Genomic DNA, 26,375 nt, shown 5'->3' on the forward strand with positions numbered 1-26,375 from the left:
ATTTATATAGTATTTTTACCTATACCTAAGTACTTTTATCTAACATGAACACACAACAGATACATCAGAGATAAGTCAGGGTTTAATATGTTGCTCAAGAACTACTGCCTACCTTCATAGACGGCCTGCTCTACCACACGACCTGAATGCTCCAGACCAGTAAACTGCAAATACGTCTGCTTTAATAGATATGTTCACACACTTGCTGTTGATCCCTGAAATAAATGCATTTGATAAGCAGTATTTGGGTGCTACTTACTTTGTGAATTGCTATGAAAATAGTAAGTTTTTCCACAAACTGTGAAAACTTTTTTCTTCATATGCTTTTATACCTAAACAAGATCCAAACACATATATAAAGGTATTTAAAACACATTAACAAGTTAACAAACATAAGTAATTTTTGTATGAAAATAAAATTTTCCCTTACTAATTTCTTACTTCACTTATGTCTTAGTCATAGTTTAATGTACTGCATTAAATGGCCACACAAAAATTATGAACTAAGGATTTAATTAAAATCTTAGTAAACTGTAAATGATTGTTCATCTGATCCCTGCCAGGTAGGCATTTGTTGATTTATTAAATTGGAGGAGAAGAGATTAGATACTCACTCTAGTTTATAATTACTCATCTTTTTTTTTTCTCAGACCCCCTCCTTTCATTTTCAAGCAAGTCTTTCCACCCATTAATAGCCAGCTCATTTCTTGTTCCTGTCAGACTCAAGTTTTCCCCTGGTCTCCTGGGGATCTTGCACCGAAGAAGGCAGATGGTATAGTCCTTCCACTGCAGTCAGCAGGAGACAGCACATCAGTTTCCTCGATTTATGCTTCCCACAGTTTGGAAAAAGCATCAGGCTGGCAGCTGTCCTGGGCAGAGATGAGTCAAGGGTCAAGTGTCACACTGATGTGGGCAACTGCATGGCTCAGCCCTGACCTTTAACCTAGACCTGCACGTGGACAGCCTTGTACTGTTATGTAGAGGAGAAATGCAGCTGTGCAACCAAACAAAAAACCTCAGCATGGCTCTTTGATGGAAACAGCGGTGAATATAAGCAACCACATTAGAGACAATACAGCAGAGCAACAAGGCAGCAGGGATTAACATAGCATCTATGATTAAACAACCATTAGAACATGCAGATCAACATGAGCACACACATGACCTCCCACTTCCTCCCTGCCATATCCAGCCAACGCCCCATCAGACTCCCACGAGCCTGTCTCTGGTCTAAATGGGATCCTGATGTTCTGTTAAAGAAACCCCCACACCCACTCCCTGCCTTGCGTTCCCCTTAGCCAGAACCAAGGCTGTTAAATGCGGTTTTGCACTCCTCCCCTCGTTCTCAGCTGCTGCCGAGCGATGTTGACAAGAGGCAGCTGTTGTTGTGGTGAGAGGGTGCGAGTGATGCAGCAGGCAGCAACCAGAGGAGATACATAGATAAACCTGCAGATAACCAGACATATGGCCGGGGTCACCTTCAGCATGCGGGTATTAAATATGTGAGCGATTGCCTTTTTATCGGCACATAGGTCTGCGGTTGCGGCTTGTGGGGAATCTATTAGCTAATTAACATACGAGGATGAGAACATTTGGAAACAGGAGCTGCAGCTAAAGACCCTGACATGTTGAGAAGCTGCAGAATGTCTGCACACAAGCTGAGGAGCCTGCCTTAAAAGACAGGAAGGGGGTGTCTGGGTCGAGAGCTGGGAGCCAGTTTAGACAACTGGTATCTTGTAACGCTCTAATAAAACTCTTCCCTTTTTACTAATGTTTCCCCGTGGAGACAAGACCCAAACTGAGACCGAGAGTTTGGCAAGCTTGCTGATAATAAGCACACACAGACACACATACACACACACACAGACACACACACGGCCAGAAGTAATATGGAGACAGGTAGGCTCACAGAGTAAAATATCTGCAATATCTTTTTTTTTTTCAAACTCTCCTTGGTAATAATGATTAATAGCTGAACGTAGCATGTATGTGCTGGGGTGACCCCACTGTCCCTGGCTTTATATGTGACGCTGTATTTCTGGCATCTGTTGCTTTCAGCAGAAGCTCAGATCCAGGTGTCTTGTCCTTAAGGCAAAGTTCTCATGTGCAGCACGTATTTGTAGTTTATCTATGCTGGTGTATGAGGTGCTGAGTGACACTCCCTGTTCCATTTTGTCAGGATGTGTCAACACCCTCATTGCCTCTACTTTTTATCCCTCTACACCTCTCCCTCCTGACTCTTTTTTAGATGTGTGTTGCAGCTCTCACAAGGATGACACTTATTTTTTTTTCTTTTCTTAGTCAAGGTGTTATTCTATCTTCAAGGCGAAGGCTAACTGAGAATGAGTTGAGTGAATTTCATGGAGAACACAAGACTTCAAAGTGGGTAAAGGCCTAAATGGTCAAGTTACATGCACTCATACAAAACAGATTCCTTCATGTGTGAGTGATGGAATGCAACATTTTGATGCCCTTTACCCAAACCCTTTTGGATCCATTGTTGAAAACATGATAAGATTAAATAAATTATATCCATCTAAGGGCAGTCGCGGCTCAAAGAGTTGGCAGTTTGTCTTGTAACCGGAAGGTTGCCGGTTCGAGCCCCGGCTCGGAGTCTCAGCCGTTGTGTCCTTGCCGCCTACTGGTGATGGCCAGAGGGGCCGATGGCGCGATATGGCAGCCTCGCTTCTGTCAGTCTGCCCCAGGGCAGCTGTGGCTACAACTGTAGCTTGCCTCCACCAGTGTGTGAATGTGAGAGTGAATGAATTGTAAAGCGCTTTGAGGGTCCCGAAAAGCGTTATATAAAAATGCAATCCATTATTATTATCTATTTCTGAGAAAAGCCAACAGAAGGCTTTTTTCTCGTTTTAGTGGTAAGGAGTGGTGCTGAAGTAAATGCATCCAAACTACATGAAACAGATGCACAAATCCTGAGAAAATATCTTTTTTACAAAGTAGTTTTATAAATCACTGAAGCAACACATATGCCTCAGACACTTTTAGTGCAACTGCAACACATTCATTCGTTGCAAACATTTCAGATCATTCAGTCACAGGGGAATACGGTGTGGGTATGATTTCATTTATCACAAATCCATTGGCTCCTTCAGTGCAAAACAGGAATATAGCTGCAATAAATTTTCAAAAAATGGAAAACAGAGAATAGTCTGCACATGCAAACTATAGAAATTACACAAGAAATGGACTGAAAATCAGTAGCATGACGTCTTATGGAGTGATGAATCCAATTTGGAATTTTTTTTTTTATTAAAGTGAGTCTCTACAGCAGGGATGCCAATACTCTGGGCCACATCCAGCCCAACATGTTCAACATCTGTAAAACATGGTGGAGGCTCTGTCCTGATTTGGGGCTGCATTCTAGCCAGTGGTGTTGGAGATCTTGTCGAAATTGATGAAATTATGAACAAAAACAAGTATCATCAGCTTTCGATCCACCATGAAATATCTTCTAGAAAGAATCTGATTGTCAGCAGCCTAATTCAAACACACTGCCAATGCAGTAAAAGCATACCTGGCTAGAAGAACACATAATGGAACACCATCAGTCACTGACTGGCCTCCACATTACTGAAACAGTATGAGATCATCTTGACAGAGAACAGAACAAAAGGCAGCCAACATCCAAAGAAGAGCTTTGAATGTAATTCCAGAAGCCTGGAGAACTTTTCCTGAAGATTTCTTAAAGAAATGACAAGAAAGCTGAGTAAGAGTTAATTGTGGACATACCAAATAATAACATTCAACCCCATTAGATTTGTACAAATTCAGTTTTTTTCCTTTTATCCTGCACCTCCATTTTTGACATGTGTAAAAAAAAACAAACCTGCCGTACCTATTTCTCAATAAATAGAAGCTTTTGTGTAGCACTGCATATACTGCTAAAAAGCTGTTTCCTACTCTTTTTCTTATTTGTAATTTGGGTGAATTGAGATTTTTATATTTCACATTATTTTTTGTTGCTCACCGAGCATGAAAGATGTGTTAACCCAGATTTCCAAACACAGTAAACAAAATAAAAAGCATAAAAAAAAAACATAGACTGCCGCTAAAGCTACATTCTGCTCTATTCTTTTATCAGCGACTTACTGCCTAAGTTTCGTGACATGTTTAAGGGACTTACTGTTGTCTCTCTGGCTGTTCTTCTTCTGCTGTAATTCTGGACTGGCTCCTTCACTAATTGAGTGAGAGTACTTATTTGTATCCTGTTGGCCAAACAAGGTGCTGTCACACACACAAAGACTTGGAAATATATAGCTGTACACACACATGGACACACAAAGTGGCTCCACTTGTCATGTGATGCAAACCTTGTGATAGCTGATATTGTTACAGGAGACACATTCCAGTAGGACTTGTTGGGAGATCTTAGGTGTGAGCGTGTGTTTTTGTGTGTGTATGCAAAAAGATGAGCTCCTTTAAACCAGTTTGTCCATCAGCAGGTCTCAATGGCATAACTTCACACCTTCAGCAGCAAAACCACAGAATACATCCTATTACTGCTATTTTTTGCCCCTTTGAGTCATCTGCTAAAATTGTGGTTTCCACTATCAACTAGCGTCTGCAGCCTCATCAGCTCTTTTAACAGCAATGGAGGACACTGAAGTCCCATCAGCTGCTTTGACCATGTGGCTCTAATAACAGAGGTTTTTATATGTGGAGCTGGGGGAAGGGTCACTTGTTATCAAAAAAACAAGAAGTGTGGAAGGGCTGTGGGGAGAGTTCTCCGCTTAAATTTTCTGCATGGGTGTTACTGCCAGCCATCTGACTAACAAAAAAAATCTTCTTGTCTGCATTTATAAACTCGAATTGAGTCATAATCTGCAGTTCGTCATTGAAGCCGACTACCTGGTCTCCATAGAAACACAGATTTTGAGCATATTAATCTTGCACTTCACCAAATTAATTGTGTGGTTAATACCTGCTGCCTTATGTAAACACTATATTTCAGTTTTATCACTTATGAATTATTCAAAATGAAATGTATTATTAAAAGAGGCCCACAGAAAAAACATTCTTATACATTTAGACTCAGGCTGAACAACACTATCCCCAAATTATTCATGAAAAGGGGCCCTAAAAGCTCCACATTAGAGCTCATACACACAAATAATGCTGATATATTGTAAAATGGAAAAACTACCTTCCCTGCACTTGTGAGGAATAACAAAGAGAAAGGGATCTTTAAATCTAGTATATGATTATAATTCTTTGTGGATTCACTGTGAAGCCTCCCTCTCTGAGTACCAACCTTTTAGACTCCTATTTGTAAAAGGAAAGGGGGTTGGGGCTAATTTCTTGACTTCATTTTAGAAGTCTATCTTGGTTTGTTCAGTAGGTCTTAAGGAAACTGTTTTTTCATAGAATGTAGATACTAAAAAGTGAGGTTATTGACTCTAAACCCCACCCAGACTAATGCGTTATTCAATGTATCTTGAAATTTTATATGCTAGACCAGTGATGTCAAACTCATTTTAAATTGTGGGCCACATATAGGGGCCCACTCTGAAATTATGTGGGCCAGACACTATATGATAAATGTGTAAAATTACACTGCAATGACTGACCTGTAATTATAAAATATAAGGTTCTCATTAATTCACAGAAAATGTCCTTAAAGAAACAAAAAACAAAACACAACAAAAAACTGCAGTCTCACTGTAATAGTGGAAAAACAGAATTTTCCTGTTATTTAATTGTTTATCTGTTAGTTAATTACTTTGTTTAAAAGTTAAAAGTTCAAAATCTATGCACTCCCTCACATGAAGCTGTCCAGTGGACCGGATTGGAATCGTTGTCTGGCCCATTCTGGCCCTCGGGGCTTATGTTTGACTTTCCTGCGCTACCCCAAAGCATTAATCAGCTAAGAAACCTATCAGCATATGGATCATAAAAATACAGTGTGGTTTCAGCCCTGATTAAAAATGGGTATTATAATAATAATTTGTAATCTCATATGTTTTAACTATAGGTGCACATTAGATATGCAGAAAAGTGATAAAATACAGAAGAAAAAGAAATACGACGTAAAACAGCACACGTCAAAAGCAGATGCATGGATACTGCGTATACTTGGGTAAATACACGTATCCTGGCTACTTTTGAACGCTGGTAACCTGGGTTACTAATATCCTATCCAGGCTGCTAAAGAGCTGCAAACGTAAGCCAGCCGTCACTCTGCCGGAGCCTCCGCCCCGCCGGTATGTTCACGGGAACTCCCCCCTAAGTTCCCCGGCTCTCTTCTCTCTGCTCATTCTCTCCATGAGCGTTCACACACGCATACACACAATCCCTCTCTGTCACACACACGGAGCCTCTGCGTGTTGAAGCAAACCTCCGTATGCTTTCTCCGCTCTTCCCCGGCTACCCGAAAAGCGGCTGTTCGGTTTCGCAGTCTGCGTCGAGCCTTGTCGTGACAGAGTTTGGAAACGGCTGAAGGAGTTAAGGAGGGGAGACGAAGGTAAGCGATGCGGTCAGAATGAGCGCTTTCCCTTGTCCCTGTTTGGAAAACTTTACCGTGCGATTACCGCCGTCCCCGCTGCATTGTAAGGGTGGTGAGGGGGGGGGGGGGGGGGGGTCGCCTGTACCATCAGCTGCGGGGTTTTTCATAACTGGGGCGTGTTTATTGGGGTATTTGTCTTTGCGCGCGCGTAATGGTGCGTGCAAATTCGCACAAGTGCCCCTTCACTTCAGTGGGGGATCCTCCAGTCGTGTGAAAGGAAGTTTGGAGATTGGACGCGCAGATTGTAGCGGATCTTTGAACCTGCCCGCTGCAAACAGCACGGAAGCTGTGAGCGAAACCTTGCGGGAAAGCTGCTGAAGCGCTCAGGTAACTTGACTTTGTGGCGTAAATGAACTTAACGTCTGGATTTAAAAGCAATTCTGTAAGTTATTTTGATCGTATTTATGATGCTCTGGGTACTATAAACGATTTCCCCCACGTTGGGAGTCCAAGAGCCTCACAGAGAACGACTAATTAAAGGATTTATGTAAAATGCCTTTTTTCTGAGTGCACAGTGCATAATTGTTAAATAAATGTTTACTCCTATAGCACCTTCCACGCGGAAATACACGCGTGAAACATTTTTAAACCAAAAATTGCTGTTTATTACTATGTGTCTCCAATATGGAAACGACACTCCCATAACGTGTTTGTTTGTGCGCATATATGTTTGTGTGTCCGTGCCACTGCGGCGATATCCTGTCATATCGTGTGAGGTGGGGGTCAGTCACAGGGTCTCTCCCCCGGTATTCTCCTAGAATAGATGTGACACACACACACATGCACATAAGCACACACACTATGAGAGGCATCTTCTGTTATAATTCCTGCCTTTTCTTTTAGTGATGACCCGTAATGACCTCAGTTCTTAGATTTTTGTGCCCTTTGAAGCCCGCTGTAGCTTACACACCTGAAAGACACTTTATTTTAAAAACCCACAAATAGCACTTTCCCACCTGTGACATTGTCAGTGTGTTTTTTCTCATTGATGCTTTGCAGTACATGCGTCATCTCCTTGCATCTACTTCACCATTTGATTTCAGTCCCGGCTATGCACGAGTGTGTAATTGTATTATCTTGTTTTCTAAGTAGTTCTATAGGTGTTTATCAAAATACTGATTCAACTTATTGCTGGAAGTGAACAGCTTAGATATAAAAGTGAATTAGTCACAGCAGAAAAGCTTTTATTGTTATATTCCTTATTCCAGGCTTTGAAAATTATTATTTCTTCATCCCTATGAGCACAGAGATGCTCATAGGGATGCATTTCTGAAGGACTGTATAAGCAATCAACACAGTCCAGGGCTTGACATATAGCCTGTCAGTTGTATAGCTATTCCTTTTATTGTAGAGTGGAGAGTGGTAGGAATGAGTCAGAGAGGGGAGCAACAAACCAATTCTTTCTTGTGGCTCCCTGGCCTGTTCACTGGATGTGTCTGTAAGATGATGGATGTAAGAATTTGTGTTTGTGTCTGTTTGTGTGTGTGTGTCTGTTTGTGTGTGTGTGTGTGTGTGTGTGTGTGTGTGTGTGTTAGAGAGAGAAAGAGAGAGGGAGAAGGAATGAGAGGATCTTGTCTGCCGTAACTCGAGCCTGGCTGGACACACTGACTCTTTAAAGGCCACAAAGACTGCTCTGCTTGAACTCTTGGGAATGTGGATGTTTGGGTGTGTGTGTGTATGTGTTGCATCACCAGACCATGTCACATTTTCACATACTTATCTTGTTCTAATCATCAGTGACAGATGTAAAATATTTGTTTTTCATATATATCTTTTTAATTTAAGTTATTGTATTCAGTAAGTAATTGACTCCTTAAGAGTCTCAGGGCTTGGCTTTTCAAATGTAAAGATTTCCTGTTTTTTTTGTGTGTGTTGTGAATGGAAAGGAGGCACTAATTCAGCTTTTCCTTTCTATGCTCAAGCAGATTTCGAAACTCCTTTAATGATTTAGTAAGTTAAGGTGAAGAAACACTAGCCGACCGCAGTAAATTCAAAACAGAACCGCACAGCAATGTTGGACTCATAACGTTTGGCAAAAAAATGTGCAGTATATGCACGAGATTCCTTTTGTGTTCAAATTTAGTTGGCATAACTGTAACTAAGCAGACCGGGAACTAGCAAATTTAGAAAGGACATTGATTTTTTTTAATTTTAAATATGAATTGTTCTCGTCTGATACTTGATCTGTTTCAGAAAAGAAGAGTCTGACTATTTTTTAGGGAGTTAAAGTTTATCGATACATTGGCCGATGTACCTTTGAAACATGCATGCACGTTGTTATAGTTATATGTGAGAGAGAAAATTGTGGAGTCATTCTTTTACTTTACAGTAGTTTCTTTGTCATACTAATTAGCAGCTGTACACACTGAGATTGTGCAATAACATAAATTACTTCTAGTGTCTTTTCCTGCATCTTCTTTTGTTGAAAAGGTTCACAAACAGTTTTTATATTAGCATGCATTGGACAGCATATACATCAATACTATATATCTGTGACAGACCAGTGTATTAATTTAGGTCTAACTGGGACTGCAACAACGCATCACTTTGCTGATTTAATAAACAATATTTTTCATTTGTTTCAAATAATTGTTGAGTTCATTTTTAGAGCCAGCACATCAATTTATAACGTATCTCTTGTGTAAGCGTGTGTGTTAGAACACATTTAATAGAATGAATGCTATTGAGAGAACAAATAAAATTTGCATGTGCATGTTTTTCTTCTTGTCACCAGTGGGCTGAGCAATGCTTTCCCCTTGTGAAATGTGATGTTAAGTTAGCTCACGGCCTGAATCAATGGGTAAACTTACACTACATGCACAAAAGAACTGGGCCACCTACACATTACATGTACACGAGCTGCTTGGTCTTGAAAACCCGGAGATTTGGAGCTCTGTAGTTGTTGGGTCAGCAGTGATTTAATGACTTTTAGACACTATATGCCACACCACTCACTCTGAACCTGCTCTGCAACTTTACATGGGCTGCCACTTTGTGATTAAGTTGATCAGGCTTCTAATCACTTCCACCTTGTAATACCGCTTATTTTTGATCATAAAATATCTCGGAGGGAAGAAATTTCATGGACTATTACAATCTCTTTAGAATGGCCCTTCTTTCACAAATGTTTGTAAAGGCATTTATGATTTTATACAACTGAGGCAATGGGCCTGAAAACACCAACATTGGAAGATTAAGAGGTGTGGTCAAATACTTTTCAAATAGTGTGTCTGAGTCTCAACCCACAGGAGGATAATTAGTACATTCACACTTAACAGGGGAATAATACTTTATACATAACAGGTACTTTGTAACCACAGACCCTTTTGAAACCCTGCACTATAACCTGACATGTACCTCCCTAGAAATGTAGCTATATGTTAGCGTCAAAGCCTGCACAGGTATGGCATCAGAGTAAACTGCATCGCAGGCTCTACATATATTCACCACTAGTATAAAGTAAGTGTGAGAGCGTGAGAGAGGCCGAGCAGTTTGGGTTCTTCTCTCTTCACTGATTAGCGACGGTTGTTTCCTTTTATATTAAATGATTCCAAAGTGTTACAGTTCTTGATACTGAGAAGCTGAGATTTCCTGTCCTATTCTTAATCCATCATTTGAAAGTGTACATTTGATGATTATTCAAGTGAATACAGTCCTGGTCCCTTCCTCTTCTTTCCTTTCACCTGCATATTGCAAAGGAGATTGGTTTGGTTTGTTATTATTCTAACTATTAATTATTTTAACTTCTCTGTAAGTTGATCACCTACTTTGAGTGGAACGGTGGGCGGATAGGCGAGAGAGAGTTTGGAACTGTATTTATGCGATTTCTCACCTCACAGATGTGTGTCTTTTCGCAGGTGCCTGTGTGTGTGGATCTTTGCCCGTGTGTGTGTGTATGTATTTTTGTGCGCACTACTAAGGGTGTGTGATATTAATCTGGTTTTCGTCCAGCTCTCACATAGGCGTAGAAGGACAGTAAGTGCCTAGCAACAATATCCCCATTGGAGTACTTTGGGAGTGTCCTGATGTAATTTAGTAATGAATGTGGTTGTGGTGGGTTCACACAGACAGATGTAGCTTGGCTCAGTGGGCTGAGTCACAAACTGCAGACTCACACTGTCCTGTTTGATTCTTGTTCATGTTTGGTCTATTTATAGCTGTTTTAGGTATTAAGTACAACATCTCTTGTTACCAAGGCAAAGGCAACAAATAACAGATTAACTCTGAATATAAATCACCTGTGGGAATTTGACAAAGAGAGTTTGATGTGAGCATATGATGTTTATATATGATGCTAATATTCCATATGTCTGAAAAGCACAAATATGACTACTAATTGTGTGAATTCCTCTACTTTCATTGATTATGTCTGTGCTTTATGAGCGATGCAATTATTATTATTTTTTACAGTACCTTGTTTTTTTCCATTGTTAGAGAGGATTTTTGAGGAACTCGTCATTATCAAAGCTGAGGATGGAAGGTGCTATTTTTGCAATTTGTTGAAAACTCAGATTTGCATTTGGGGATTTGCGCTATATAAAAATATGCAACTTTATTTGATTAAACTTGTCTCCGGGGCTAGATTGGATTTTAGGATTGTTTATTTTCAGAGGTGTGGGATGTGAGTGGGGTGTTATATTACCTATAAGTGTGTGTGGTTTTTTTTTTTTGTTTTTTTTTTTTAACTTTCTTTTCATTTGACTTTTTTAACAATGCATTCAGTGGGAATGTCCATTAAACCTTCATCAGGTGTCATGCGCTGTTCTTGTGCTGTTACTCTAGGGTTATTTTTGCCTCTTTCAGCTCAGGAGGGAGATTTTAGAGCTCTGAGAAACTAACCTTACTAATTTCATCAAGATTTAACTGAATTAGGATTTGGAGGCCTCTGCTGCAAAGTAAGATTGTGGAATTTGAGTAGCTCAAGGCATTCAGTAACCAGAAAGGTCTAAATAAAGGTGCTCCTGCAGTTTGGGGAAGCCTTTGTATCCTGTGTTTTAAAGAGAAAAAGTAGAAGTGAGGGTCTTTCAGTCTTTTGACTCTGTTTTGACCACTGGTTCTTTAACCCATCCATCCATGCATTCATCCATCCATCCATGGACAGGCTGTGGGGTTTGAGTCAGAGTTATTCCTACACCACCCTAGGGATTTATTCTCCAGGTTGCCTCCTGACTGAGGTGAGTCCAACTGGGTGGAGACCCTGGGGGCAGAACCAGGACACGCCTGTTCTTTAATCTGTTTTTTATAACTTTGTGAAAATACAACACGTTAAAGCATATTTTTTTAAAAAGTAACAGTAACACTGATGGACATAAAAAAATGTGTATTGCACATTGCAGTTTTTCACTTTTGTTGTTTCTTCTCATGCAGAATTCTGTAAACCTACATCTCTTTTTAATTAGTGTTTTGTATTGTTAAATAGTGAAATTACCTCCAATAGTAGACACTGTTCTCTTAACAACATGCACTCAGTAAATGCATTTGTTTGGTGACTCTGTGAATGCTAAATCCTCACAAACATGCAAGATGGTATATAATAGGAGTCTAGTTGGTTATGTAACAGGAAAGAAATACAAAAGAAAACTGTGTTTGAACTAACATAGGCATGCAAAAACTTTTTTAAAAACGAGATCCTCATCCAGTGTTCGGCTCTCTGTCAGACAGCTGCTGTGTGCGAATCACAGTTTTTAAGCCATATAAAGAGAAGAAAGAATCCAGTGGCATGAAAATGTTAATCACATTTCATTTTTGGATTACTTTCATGCAAAATTATCCGTTGCATCACATCCACACCCAAACTCTCTGAGTGTTTGTGTCTGGCTTTAAGTCTAGATGTGTGTGAGTGTGTGCGCGCACGTGGTGGGATGGTGAGGGTGTGGTGTGTCTGTAGTCAAGCCAACATTAAACCGAGTACCAGGACACCGACTGCTGTTGGCCTTCTCACATTTATGCTTTCTAATTGATTCTGAGTGTGATTTATGTAGCTCTCTGCACCCACATGCGCTTGCCTGCCCTTGGTTGTGCAAGCACACACACCCACGTGCACACACACTAACACACAAAGCTGTGTAACTCATCATTGTAGCACAAGGCCGTATTGTATTGAGTGTCTTCATGGCCTTTTTTGTGACACATTCATTCACATTTCCCAGAAACATGTGTCTAGTGTGTGTGTGGGTAGGTGGGTGGTCGTCTCATATTCCGTGTAACACTGCCGGCTGCTAAAAATTAAGACATGACAGGGAAAGTGTGAGTGTGATAGTGAGAAGTGGGTGTGGGTGTTTTGGGGAAGCTGCATGTCAATAAGCTGAAGTTACTCAGTTTAGTAACCACAGCCTTTTGCCTTCAGGTGCTCAAGTGCCGCCCAAATAGTTAATTGTTTTTTGGGTTTTTTTTTGGAAGGCATACAATTATTTTATGGCTTGATTTCTGAAAGCTAGCAACTCAGAGAAATGAGGAAAGAGAAATCCAGATAGAAGCAACTGAGGAGATTGCAATCAAAGGGGTAAAGGTAGGGTTATACCAGCTACCGGCAGGTTTGTGTTATGGTGTAGTGTTTCCATGACAGTGGTCGTTATAATTAGACAACAGTATAATTACAAAGTTGATAACAATACTCGGTAAACCTTTGTGTGACTTAAAAAAAAGTCCTATATGCATGCAACTAGATTTTAACTTGGTCAATCTTGCGATACACATGGTGATATGCATTATTTACCTGTTTCTTATGACTGTTCAAACGGGGAACAACAATAAAAACAAAAACATAATTAGCATGTGGTTGTCAAAATAAGGCCAAACAGAAGAGTTCTAAAATTGAAAACAGCGTTAGGAATAGAGCACAGCCACAATGGAGTGATTCATGCACAAGCGAGTGGGAGGTGGACTGTGCCCAGTGGCCTCTCCTAGCTACCTTTAACCACTGAGAGATCCACCCTGGGAAAAAGGAAGTAGGACAAAATAAAAAGAGGTTGAGGGAGAGAGGATGAAGATTAGTGAGAAAGTGATGAAGATCCTGACACGGTAATTCAGAGATCTCCCACAATCACTCTACAGCCCCATTGACTGGCTCCATTGTAGCCGCAGTAAAGCACGCTTGTGCTCATTGGCTGGTTGGTTCTGAATGTCGCTGCTTCTCATCTGTGAACTCTGGAATTTGTGTGTGCGTTTGTGTGTGATGAGTTAATGGCTATCCATTGAGTGGTTGATTGTGTCCTGTTGTCCACACTGGAGCTCTTTGTCCAGACTCTATGCACTGTCACACATACGTGCATTTACACGCACATCTGAATACAAACCAGGCATTCCTCCAGTGGCAGGGCACTTGCCAAGCGAGAAAGTAAAAGAGAGACTAACAGGACCATTCATAGTCATGGTGGTGTGGTTCTTCTTGGCCCTAGTTCCAGACATGAATGGGTTTGAGGCTAAAAATATTTTATTGCAGCTTTTTATGCTTGTTTTGATTCTCCTGCTCTTTTCATTACCTCTCCTCTTTTAGGTTCTCTCACAGTGGAAACAATTGAAGCCTGTGCTGCATTAAGGTGCATTTATGAGAATTGTTTTGAGTTTATAGAGTGGTTGCACTCATTCAAGGTGTAAATTTGTTGAAATGACAGTCTTGGAAGGTAAACAAGACAGAGCAGGAAAAGACTGTCAAAATGTCATGAGGCACATCCGCGTCCGTGACATCATGAGGAGACTTTGTGCACCTTTGCCCCTTCATTCAGTGCGATGGCTTGGCCTGCGATACCCTGAGCTGTATAGCAGACAGGCTGACTAAGTGACAGAGGCAAAGGGGTGTTTAACTGGTCAGTGTGGGTAGACCATGCGTCTCACTGGCTACCACAGATGGACAAAGACAAGAGGGGAAAAAATGGAGAAATGGCGAGTTAGAAAGAGAAGCACAGAGACCTTAAGGAAAGGCTGCCAGAAAAACTCACAGGGTGAGGGAATTGGAAAGACAGAAATGTGGGTAAATAATTCGATCCACCATTGTGAATTTGCTTCCCCACTAAAATACCACCAGGGAACTAGGGGGAGAGATTATTTCAGGCTCTTGTTTATTATGCCAGCCTGTGTCTTGGGACAGAGTTAAGGTCCTGCAAGCTGTAAGTACATTAACATGCAAGTTTGGAAGAGAAGAAGGGGAGGAGGAGAAGGGCGGCAGTCTTTCTGAGGAAGAGACAACTCAAATGCACCAGTGCCCGCTCTTGTTTTTTCCCCTCAGTTTAATCTAAATCCATTCAAGAAGCTTTATTGGCAAGATAAGATCGCTCTGACATTGCCAAGGCTTAAGTGCACCTCTCCCTCTTTCTAGTTGTACGGAGGCGGAAGTAGGTTGGTGCTGAGAGAGGAATGACAGCCTTTATCCCGGTCAGTAAACACAAGCCAAGGGAGTCCCTATATTGTTTATAGTGTGTCTCTAACTCTCCACTCCCGTACATAGACACTTAGGACGCCAGCACAGTGACTCAGTCAGAGACACACACAGTAAATATAGATATCCAGGCCTGCGTACACACACAAATACGAGGTCGCATATACAGTAGGAGCGCATAGATAGACATGTACAGGCACACACACTTTGAGGTCGTGGTTGGATGAAGCAGGGGTATGTGTTTTAGTGTACGTGTGTGTGTGGTGGATTTTTGGCAGCCTGTATACGGTAAACTGGTCAAATCTCAGCACATTCAAGCTTCTTTCCTGCCTGCCAGTCTGACCACTAGTGGCTTTAAGTGTGTGTGTGTGTGTGTGTGTGTGTGTGTGTGTGTGTGTGTGTGTGTGTGTGTGTGTGTGTGTGTGTGTGTGTGTGTGTGTGTGTGTGTGTGAGAGAGAGAGAGAGAGAGAGAGTGAAACAGCTTCATAACAAAGTAATCTTTAGCAAACATTAGATAAACTCATGTAGATCTGCTGATTTTATGGCATTTAGAAAATATTTTACGTGACTTGATTTGCAGCAGCTGCGTTTCTGTGAGGAAAGGGTAAGCCTTCATTTCTAGACAGTGCTTGCATAATTTCCATCTGCTGGAATTTTTGCGTATATACAATTCAACTATAGCATCATGTTTTCCGTCTTATTTCACAATACAAAAAAGCTACTAGTGACTAAGGCTCCAAAATCCTCATTTATGTAAGCCATACGTCACATTTGTTGCTTAAAGTGTACCACTCATTTCCTGGCCTTTCTATGCCCGCTATATACTCTGACCACCTCTTTGCAACTTCAGCACTTAATTTGGTGCCTCCTTTTCTTCCTTTCTGTCTCACTTCTCACACTTCTGTCTTCCCTGTTGTTTTCACTGCTCTTATTGTCCTTAACCAAATCATTTTCCCACCTTCATAAAACCCTGTAGCTATTTTAATTTGACTGATTGACTCTTATACAGTATGTTGTGCAAAATGGTTTGTTTGCTACTAACAGAACTGTGTTGCCACAGCATTTCTGCTCTGTGAGGTAGAAGGTTATTACCTCTGTGGCTCATTTTTCTTGGCTGGGGTTCCCGGGGAGAAGTTTTTAAGGTTGGGTGGCTGTAGCTGTTGCTGTGGGTACATAACTACAAGTGAGCTGGTTTTAGAAAAGCAGGGGAAGACTGGGTGAGCAGAGTAAACAGCCATAAAGTAAACAGGTCAAGATGCCCTTGAGCTACTCGTTGAACTTGAACAACCCTTGTGGAGTTGCTTCTTTGCCAGCAACGGAGGACTCAGCACTTGCATCAATGTGAAGCAGAGCTGCAGGAGAAGCACGAGAGATCATCCTGCCATCCAAAACAAATATGGTTCTAAAGTTTCTTTTAATACAACAAGTAAAGCGGCAAAGTCGCAGCAGACTCTCGAGGACACAAAATGTGACTTCGCTGTTACTTTGATCATTGGATTTTCCTTGTGAGTGTGCGTACGTGGTTGGAGGGAGGGGGGCATCTGTATAATAGTGCTATGACTGTCAGTGCTACATCCTTGTGGTTTCCATGGCTACAGACAGTGCTGGATCCCCACTGTGAGACAGACTTGCACAGACACCAGACAGATGAGAGCAACTTCAACTGATAGTTAGAGCTGTGTCGTGCTGAGAGCTGAGACCCACAAAATCCTCAAATCCTTTTTTTGTTTTCCGTCTTCCTCTTTCTTTCTAATGTATTGGAAAGCCATCAGAAGCGCTTCCCCGACTCTGTTAAGCAGAGCTACAATTTGGATAAAATCTTACCAGTGGTGGAAAATATTTTTCAGACTTTAAGTGGATTCATTTTAAAAATTAGATGGTTTGGTGTGATGGGTAGCGCGGTAAGGCTCCGTTTTGCAAAAGCCCTGAAATTTCTTGTGATTTTTGCCTTTCACACTATTAAAAAAAAAACTCTGAGATGGGTCACACCTGTCGTTGCTTGCTTCTGTAAGTGTGCCTGGAAATGTGCCCTGGAGTTTCTTTGATTCTTAAACCTTTTTTCCTGAAATAATGAGTGACATTTACTGACAATAAAACACAATCTCAGCTTTTTTCTGTCCTTTTTACATTCAGGAAGCCTGTTTATTCGCTGGAGTCCATCTGTTGGGAATGAGGCATTTTAGCCTTACGGTCTACTTAAAATTCTCTTGGCAGCTGGATGATAGCTTGTCACTCCCATTTTTCTAGTTGGTTTACTGGTCTTGAAGCAGACTTAACAGATAAAAGGAAAGAGGACACACAAGTTTAACTGATTTCGACTCATTTTATATGAGTAACCATGTCTGCTATGCCCTTTGCTCTCTCACTCTTTCGCTCTCATTCTGTCTGTTTCCCCCCCTTTCTGTGCTTCCTCCTGCTTTTTTATTCTGTCTCCCACATCTCCATCATCTGTTTTCTGACTGAACACTGTTAGTCCATTTAAAAAAAAAAAAAATTCACCCCATATCTTCTTCCTTTTGACTTCTCATCTGTCTAGGCACAATCCCCTTAGGGAGATAAACAGCAGAGACCTTACAGTCACTGTCTTTGATCCAAGCTGAATAATGGTATGTGTGTATGTTACAATATCTGTCCATGTACAGTAGGGGATGTAAGAACTGCTGCACATACCTGCACCCATTCTCTTAATGCTGGTGTAAATATCTCCATGCTTTCACTTTTTTTTTCTCTAAGAACTCTCAGTTTATTGTGTGTGTGTGTGTGTGTGTGTGTGTGTGTGTGTGTGTGTGTGTGTGTGTCACACCTGGGAGAGCCAAGATGTGGTAGTTTGATATCACTGGCGCTCTTTCATCAGTGAGGTGATTCTCCTGCTATGTGTTTGAACTGCAGTGAATCAAAGCTTGTTGTACATCTGCAGCTGTGGCTGTATCACCTGCACACTCACTGTACAGCCTGTACAATCTTTCTTTGCTGCCCATCTTTCTTTCATTTTTTTTGATTTCTTTGTAGCTTCATTGGCTTTGTTCTTTGTTTTTTTTTTTTTCTTTTTAGGACGCATGATGTGGAAGCCAAATTCAAGCAGATCACCCTTTTATCTGTAGTCAGCCATTGTCACTCTTTGCACAGTTAACAGTACAGCTTGTAATATATCCAGTCCCAGCTGCAATGTGCAACAGAGAGTTTTGCAAACTCCCTCTTTGCTTAGTGTTTGCTTGCTGACTCATAGGGGAGGCATATTAACACAAAGGGAAGATTTTGTATCCACATCTGTTATTTGGAAGATAACCACTGGAGCTGTCTAACTGAGCTTTTTCCACACAAGACCTGACTTTATCAGTTTCTCACATCATTGTCAAGGAATTTTGGCCCACTCATCTTTACAGCACTGCTTCATTCCTTACAGTGGGCATTCGTTTATGCACGGCTCTCTTAAGGTCCCTTTACATTTCAGTCAGGCTGAGGTCTGGACTTTGACTGGGCTGTTGCAACACCTTAATTATTTTCTTTTTCAGCCAATCTTTTGTAGATTTCCTGGCCTGTTATGACCCGGTTGGGACAAAGCTTTTAAGCTGTCAGACAGATGCCTTCACATTTTATTCTAGAATACTTTGGTTTACAGAGAAATTCATGATTGACTCAATGACTGCAAGATGCTCGAGTACCGTGGCTGCAAAACAAACAGTCAGTTGTTGATTGGTATGAGGTTTTTATGCCGATATGCGGCGTTTGGTTTTCACCAAACATGGCACTGTGCATCTCTATTTTAGTGGTCATCTGTTCCTTCCAATCAAACCATAATTATTCAATCTTTTTCTGTATGCACTGTCATCAGCTTTTACATTTAACATGTGAACTCAGGCCTGTAGAGTCTAAGATGTAGTTCTTGATCAGTTTCTTTGAGCATTGCGCAGACTGACCTTGGCGTAAACTTCCTGTGACTCCTGGGAAGATTGTGACATTGTGTTAACACACACCTGAATGCTTCAGACCAGCAAAACGCCAAATCTGTATTGCTGATGACGTTTTTCTGGATCCCACTTACCCTTTTAATTCCTGTAGAGGCAGCAGAGGTGTAGAGAAGCATATGAAAACTTTCTTTTTCACATGTTGATAATTAATTTATATGTGCTCACAATATTCATGGAGCATGAAGGTTACAGCAGTAATATACACTAAGTATTTTCTCTGTTGTTATCAACCCTTCAGTATATCACCTGGTATTAAATACTAATTCAAAGTGAGGGCTCTAATTTACCCTAATTTAAATACTTCTGCCACATTTTGTGACACTAAAAGCTTGCTGTCCCTCGCAGCTGTTTGTAGCCATTAATAAAGGGAATTAGTGGCATTTACAGAGGCTTTTAATGTTGGACAAATGTGCGCACTGATCCTTTAGGAACAATAGACCTATTTCACAGCATGAAATTATAGGTAAAGACAGATGTGGCTAATCACATTAGCAGGGTTTTGTACCTAAATGGAACAGATCCTACATTAATGTCATTAGTAACACCTGCGTTTACCAATTTTTCATGCCAGCATGGCTGCAGCGAAATAGTTCTTTAAGGCTAGCAAAGGTTTTGTGTTTGTGGTTAATTAGCAACAGCTTCTTGATTGAAAACATCTAGATTTAGTTTTAGCCGTACTTGTTTTATGCAATAGTGTGCACATAAAATGGCTCTGTTTTTGATCAGTCATGTTTAGTGCCTTTTAGTTTAGTGCACAGACCCACTGCGGTAATTTGTAAAGCTAGATTGCAAAAGTATGTTTATAAGTCACAGAGAGTGTGGCATGCATACATACTAAACATTAAAATGACCTACAATTAGAATAATAATACAACCCCATGTACTGGCTTTGCCAGTCTCTACTTTCTCATTGCAACCTGATTAAAGACTGAGTTCTGAAGCGTTCATCTCAGAAACACTGAAGTGCATGTTGACTACATTGATGTGGCCCGTGTGTGTAATTACTCTGCAATTTCGTCATGGTAACGTTGTGATTAAGCAGTGATATATGGGTTTATTTGTAGCAACATTGTATAGAGTTTCACAATAGAAACCAACACAATCTAGTGACAGTATGCGTGGGCAGAGTGCTCATGGGAACCAGAGTGGCTTTTAACATTCATTTCCTCAGGGAGGGCTTGGATTGCCTCGTCGTTGTTGTTGTTGTTGATAAACTCATTCCCATAGTTCAAGGCCAAAACACACAAATACACAAAGAAAGAAAGTTCCTACTTTCCCTCGCATGCACTGTACTCATACAAGATGACTCATCATAATGTAAACTGTAAAGATGCTTAAAAATTGTTTCGGCGTTTAAAATTCAGGCTCCTTCACATAATTCGTACAGTTTGTGTTCACATGCCCTGGAGTTCAGACAGTGTATGTTTAAGCACACGCATGCATATATGAATACAGCCAAACAAATGAAAGCTGAACTTTATTGTTAGGGGTCGGAGCGAAGAAACAGTCGAAACAGAAGATAGAGCCTTCTCATTTTCCGGCTCGTCTCCATCAACTTTCAGATCATCATTTCAGTTGAAAAGGGAATTTCTTTTGCTCTGCAGGTTGAAGGTGTTTTCTCAGTGTTGTATGTTGAATTTTTGTAAGATCACTCAAAACTATCTGGGTGAATTTGTATGTGTTTCTAATCCTTAGGAGTATAAATGTGTGTGAATGGGTGAATGAGGCAAGTTGCGAAAGTGCTTTGAGTACTCAGAGTAGAAAAGAGCTATATAAGAACCAGTGCATTTACCACTTACAAGGAAAATTAATTAAGCACTCAGCATTTTTATGCATTATTACTATTTACAAAGCCCAGAGGCAACATTAAAACTGCAGCCTAACTAGTCAAACCCACTGGAGTCTGTACACAAGTTGTCTGGGGGGCCCAGCGGTGTCTGGCACTAGGATGTAGCATATCTTTCATCAGACTTTCTCCAGCACATCCAGGATCCTCGATCAGATTGGGATCTGTGGAGCCTTGAGGCCAGGTTAATGCCTTTGGCAGACTTGCTAGCTGCTACCTTGCATGCCAATACATAGTCCTCGATTCACAGCAATACACTTCAACCCCACATCCAATTTTCAAAAGACAGGTGGACAATAACTGCAGAGGCAGACTGTTTTTATATTTAATGTGCGTGTCTTTGATGCTGTGAAATCATCAGAGTGGATTTTAATGGTGAAAAAAAACCTACCAGCTAGAGATCAATTTTGCATGCAGTGCTGAGGACACAGAGCAGCTAAAACTTGCCGTAGTCATTGTTGCTGGTCGAGAAAATCATCAACGGATAAACTTACAACAAGAGCAGTTATTAGTTTCAATCCTGATTTGTGTACCCAGCTGTGTAACACGTCGTGAATATGACCTAAACTAGAAAATAAACAAGATGAACAAGAAAATATTCTTATTTTTCCTTTGTTTTTTAAATAATTGAAGAAAAGAATTGACAGTCTGTGCAATGGGGAAAATCCATTGTATCTCTTTGTTTCTGTTGCATGTCTAGAAGAATGGGAATCGAACTGTATATTTTCTGGCTTGCATGGGTTTGAAGGGGCAAAGGAGGTGAGGATAGAAGTTGAGTGTTAAGATTCCCCCTCTGGCAAGGCAAGCTGTTAAGAAGTAGAGACCATGACACTGAGTGTAGGTATCTAAGATATCCATCATTTAAGCTGCATCAGTGGAATGCAGACCACTTTACCCCCAGGCATCACAGCTTTTATTTATATATATATATATATATATATATATATATAAAATATGAATATGAGGCTGAGCACTTGAGGATGCCGACGCTGCCCTCTGGATGCCCTCCTTTTCCTCAGCCTCCAATGGATGTGACATAAACTTAGAGCATATTAATCACACCCTAGCGCACTGTCAGACTCTTTTCTCATAAGTCATGTTATAGTGGCTTGCACACAAAGTCTTCTGTCTTTGTTGTTGTCTGTCTCCGGGAATCCAAAACCTTCCCTTTTTAGTCAAGATGAATGATTATAGATTGCCTCTGTTTAGCCAGTGGGTTCTCTTTTCATCCCTTCTAATTTTGCAATCTTTAGAGGTAAAGAAAAATAAACTGCATTGCTTTCTTTCTTTCTTTCTTTCTTTCTTGCATTTGCAGCTGTTTCTGAAGGGATATATGAATACATTAGGAACTGAGTAGCTATGACAAAAAGAACTGCATGTGTCGTTTTTTCCCCCTCAAAATGTCAGAGTACCTCTCCTTTCCTTTCTGTTTCTCTAAGCATGATGGACTACCTCTATTTCGCAGTCGGAATATCTCTTTTTGCTAAAACCCAGTCTTAATCCCAAACAGTGCAGTGTGTCATAGGGAGAAAGAGCTGAAATGATGGGAAGCTTTTATAGACTGAAACGAATGACTGATGCTTTTGAAGTGAGCCAGTATTTCCTAAAAGAAGATGAAATCTTTGGACTTAACTTGACACAAAGGCCCAAGGCCTTTTTGAATAGATCACTTTAACTAGAAGTTCCCCTCTTGACTTTATAATGAGGCTTTTTGGAAAGCTTCTCTGTAGTTGCAAAGTGAGGGGTGGAGACTGAGCGAGAATCGAAGCCAGTTTCCCAGAGGTTTACTGACTCCTGACTTCAAAGGCTAAAACAGTCACACTGTAACTGTTGCTCAAAGAGCCAAATCCTGAGGGACCAGAAGTGTGCGTTTGTGACTATACATTTCCAGTAGTGAGAAATTACACCTCAAGACTGTTAATGTATAAGGGAAAATGTGTAGAGTGTATACCTTTGTTTCCTGTTTACATGAATTTGAATACAAAGAAATATATATAAAACTTGTCATTCTGCCTGATTAATTTGCTTTTTTATACTTCTAAAACTCAGAAGTAGACACAACTTCAGCTGGGAGGTCGAGTCTTCTCCTCGATTTTAAGTGTTCAAAATTCATTTTCAAACTCCTTATTATATTTATTTGTAAATATTCACGCTCTTTTCTTACTTGCAGCTTTGGTCCATGAACTTGTGCGGGCGGTTTATGTGGGGTTTGCAGACCTCTCTTGCAACAAACTGTGCAAGTGTAGGTGTCAGTGTGTGCTTGTGCCTTTCGTACGGTCCGCTGCTTTGTCTGCGTGTGCTTGCATACGTGTAACAGCAAACAGATGTGAAGCATGCACTTGGAAGACTTGGCAGTATACTCACAGGATGACTGTGTGTCTGCCTCCAGTGTCTGTCTGGAGCTTAGGAACACTGACTGGAAATTTCGGAATCATAGTTCTCACTGCCTGTTCATGTTATATGGAAAGGTAACACGGACTCATTTACATTTATAGCATTTACTGGCAGCTAATATTTTGGGAAAGACAGGGATACGCCTACTTGACATATTGCATTTACTGCCTTCTCAACTTTTATGGGAACATGCGCACACACTTGCACATGTTGAAGCATTGAGGCATAAACCAACAACACGTCTTTGTAGTAGTGCACAAGGAGAGGACTTGACTTAGCTGTTAGAAACATTTGCTACTTGTGTGTGCTGCACTACTCCGGATAAGGGAGAGTTAACAAGTCTTCAGTGTGGTTAGTCGTTCTCTGACCTACCTTACGCAGTAGCTGCACACTGCAGAGCACGTCATTCCTCATAGTGATTCCAAATAGTGACACTTACTTCATACTCTTTGAGGTTTATATTTCAGTCCTTCTTTTTGTAGATTTTATTGCCAATTAAAAGCAGTAGAGTCGTCAAATAATGTTAAGAATTTAATGGTAAAATCTATTGATTTAATTCATAAATAATTGGTACAGTAGTGCAATAAAGTACTGCACGTGCAACCTCGTACATATTCACATTTTAGTCTGTGGTTGGTTAATCATCAGAGTTTTAAGTTTCACAGAGACTGGAAGGCTTCTTCCTTTGGGGAATGTGAGGTCTCTATATATAATTTAATCTTAGTGTCCTAGTTGCTGGAAGATCGGTCAAGGAGATCATTAAAATGATTAGGATTCATCCGTTGCCTATGATTATCCACAGCCCTGCTGAAAGACTCTTGGATGGATAGGATGGACCAGCACTGACAGTTCAGCCGGGGATTCAAGTGTGTTACGCCAGTAAATGCTAATGTAGCCTCTAGCTGCTCCCTCAAGCGAGGGGCTACAGAGGTCTGGTAAGCTCACACCTTTCTCCATACCCAGTCTAATTCTAAATTCAATTAAAAATACTGTCTGTCACTTTCAGAGCTGTACATGCTGGTGCTACATTTTACTGCATGTTACCTAGTTACTACAGCTCTATTGTGGTACAGTGCTCTGAGAAAGGTTTGCAGGGGGTTTAACTTTATAGACTTGAAAATAGAGTTGGTGAGCTTTTGAGGTCGGTAACTCACTCCTACTTCACTTAAAAGAATCTGCTCAAGAGAAGCTAATTTACATGTATGTATATATTTTTTGCATTAGCTTTCTGTCTGCAGTTTAATGTTATTTTCATCTCTTATGGGTTTTTTTTGTCTAAAAAGATCTGCAAATCAACTTTTTATCTGAGCTCACTAAGCTCATGACTTGACACAGTCGCTTGCTGATGATCCACCGAGGCTATTCTATAATTGACATCACTGTTGGCAGGCAATGTGACTGTGTGCATGACTGTGTTGCTGGGCTGTTGGTCAGCGTGTAAGTATGATGAATTGTGACAGTAGTCACTGTGATGACACAGGCTTTAAGCCAGTTAGAGCCATAGTAACAGGACAGCGTTCCCACTTTGCCTTTGAACTACTGCTATGCTGCTATAATGAGGGAATTTTCTTTTCGGAGCCTAACCCAAGGGAGGTTGTCTGTGTGTGTGCATGTGAGTCACACATGCTGTAGCCATTGTCTTTATGTCTTGCTGGCCCATAACCAGAGGCTTTGTTGTTTTCTTCAGCCTCCAGGTGACAGTAAGAAACAGGAAGTGTGTGTGAGTGTGTGTGAGTTGCCCTTGATGCTGAACTTTTCTCATGTACAGAGTAGTCTCACATGAAATGACCTCAACTTTGTGAGCCTTTGCCTGCAGGACTGGGTAGCCTGTCAAAAAATTGTGTTTGTGAACACTTGTATGTCCGTGCGTGTGTGTATGTGTGCCTGAGGACAGCAGAGGCAGGTAGCGTCCCTCCTTAGCTCTATTTTAAGTCCTGGTTTGACATTGTTGAGGTGTAATAAGCCATAGTCAAGTCAGCTCATGTAGTAAATCTTTGCTTATTGTGCAGCCATATTACAACTAGATATGCACACACATGCACAAACCTACGCACACATGCGTGCGCTCGTACACACACACACACACACACACACACACGCACATACACTAGTGATACACATAAATGCAGTCTGCAGCTATATTAGGAAGACAGGAAAAATAGCGCTCTCAGCCTCTCCTTTTCTTATGTTTACTCTGAATCTTTGGTGTGACCAACCCAGTTTTCTAAACTGGTTGGACAAACAAGCTCATTGTGTGTTATTATATTATCTTTGTGTGTTTTCTTTGTGTGGGTGGGTGGGTGGGTGTTGGGGTTTTATTCTCTGTTTCTATTCTGCTTCAACCTTCTTGCTTTGAGGCACAGTTTTGCCTCTTTTACTTATTTGTTTACTCACCTGTAAGAAAAATCACAGTACTTATAACATTAATTTTCCTTGAAAGTAAAGAAATGTTTATGTAACGTTGAGGAAATGATCTAATGAAAAGCAAAAACGTGATACGTGCTTATATTTTGCAATTTCTGCTGATAATTGCCAAAGATTGCAAATAAAAGTGGCAAAAATTATTTTTTAATCTTCATTTTGAATGAATGTGCAGTATACGTCCCTCTGTGTTTCTCTCTGCATAAATGAAAGTACAGTTAATATGTCCAGTCAGTTTTCACCGTCGAAAATGGGGATCTATGTATAAAAATGGAAGCTATTTGTAAACAGTTTTTGTAAAACCCCCTGAATTACAGCTTAAAGTCTGCATTTCAATCACATCTTGATTGTTTAATGTAAAACCCACTGTGGTGGCGTCTATGCCCAGCATGATTCAAACTGAGTTGTATATTTATACCGTGGCAAATGCAATGTACAGTAAAGGAGGAGCTGCTTCTGAAGTCTAGACCTAAACCCTGAGCTTTGCCTCAGCAGCTCAACCACATGCTCAGATAAAGCCATATTCCAGCCAGCATGTGTTCCACTTGGCAGCCACTGAGGGTTCAGGGGTAAGTGAATGAAAAGCCCTGCTGCTGGTGTGCGGCTTCCAAGCAGATGAAATAAAATATCAAGTAAGGCCCCAGAAAAACATGAAGGAAGAGTGGACAGAAATGGAAAGATACTTTAGATTTTTAAGTTGTCTTTAAGGACTTTAAAGGATAGATAACACTAAAGAGAGGTTTATATGACAAGTAAAGGAGAAGGAGCGAGAAGGAAGTGGAGGTAGTAAGCAGGAGCTGGGAAGAAAAAGGGAACATTTTTATGTAGCTGTGAATGACGATTTTGAAAATT

General features: G+C 40.7%; 1 protein-coding gene across 3 annotated transcripts in view; it reads left to right on the top strand.

Moving 5' to 3' along the window:
- Positions 1–6,288: 6,288 nt before the first annotated feature.
- Positions 6,289–26,375, top strand: part of ppp2r3a (protein phosphatase 2, regulatory subunit B'', alpha) — a 61,161-nt gene continuing 41,074 nt past the window's right edge. For 2 of the 3 annotated variants that reach the window (XM_086274728.1, XM_086274729.1), the window contains exon 1: positions 6,289–6,478. The gene's annotated coding sequence lies outside the window, so the exon portion shown is untranslated. Of the gene's footprint in view, positions 6,479–6,736; positions 6,848–26,375 lie in introns of those variants that run through there. The other variant, XM_086274730.1, reaches the window with a different exon arrangement.

The sequence above is a fragment of the Aulonocara sp. 'chitande type north' Nkhata Bay genome, linkage group LG19, assembly GCF_057382095.1.
Source record: "Aulonocara sp. 'chitande type north' Nkhata Bay isolate Kocher_YH1m ecotype deep benthic linkage group LG19, A_spYH_male_GT1.1, whole genome shotgun sequence".
Classification (NCBI taxonomy): Eukaryota; Metazoa; Chordata; class Actinopteri; order Cichliformes; family Cichlidae; genus Aulonocara; species Aulonocara sp. 'chitande type north' Nkhata Bay.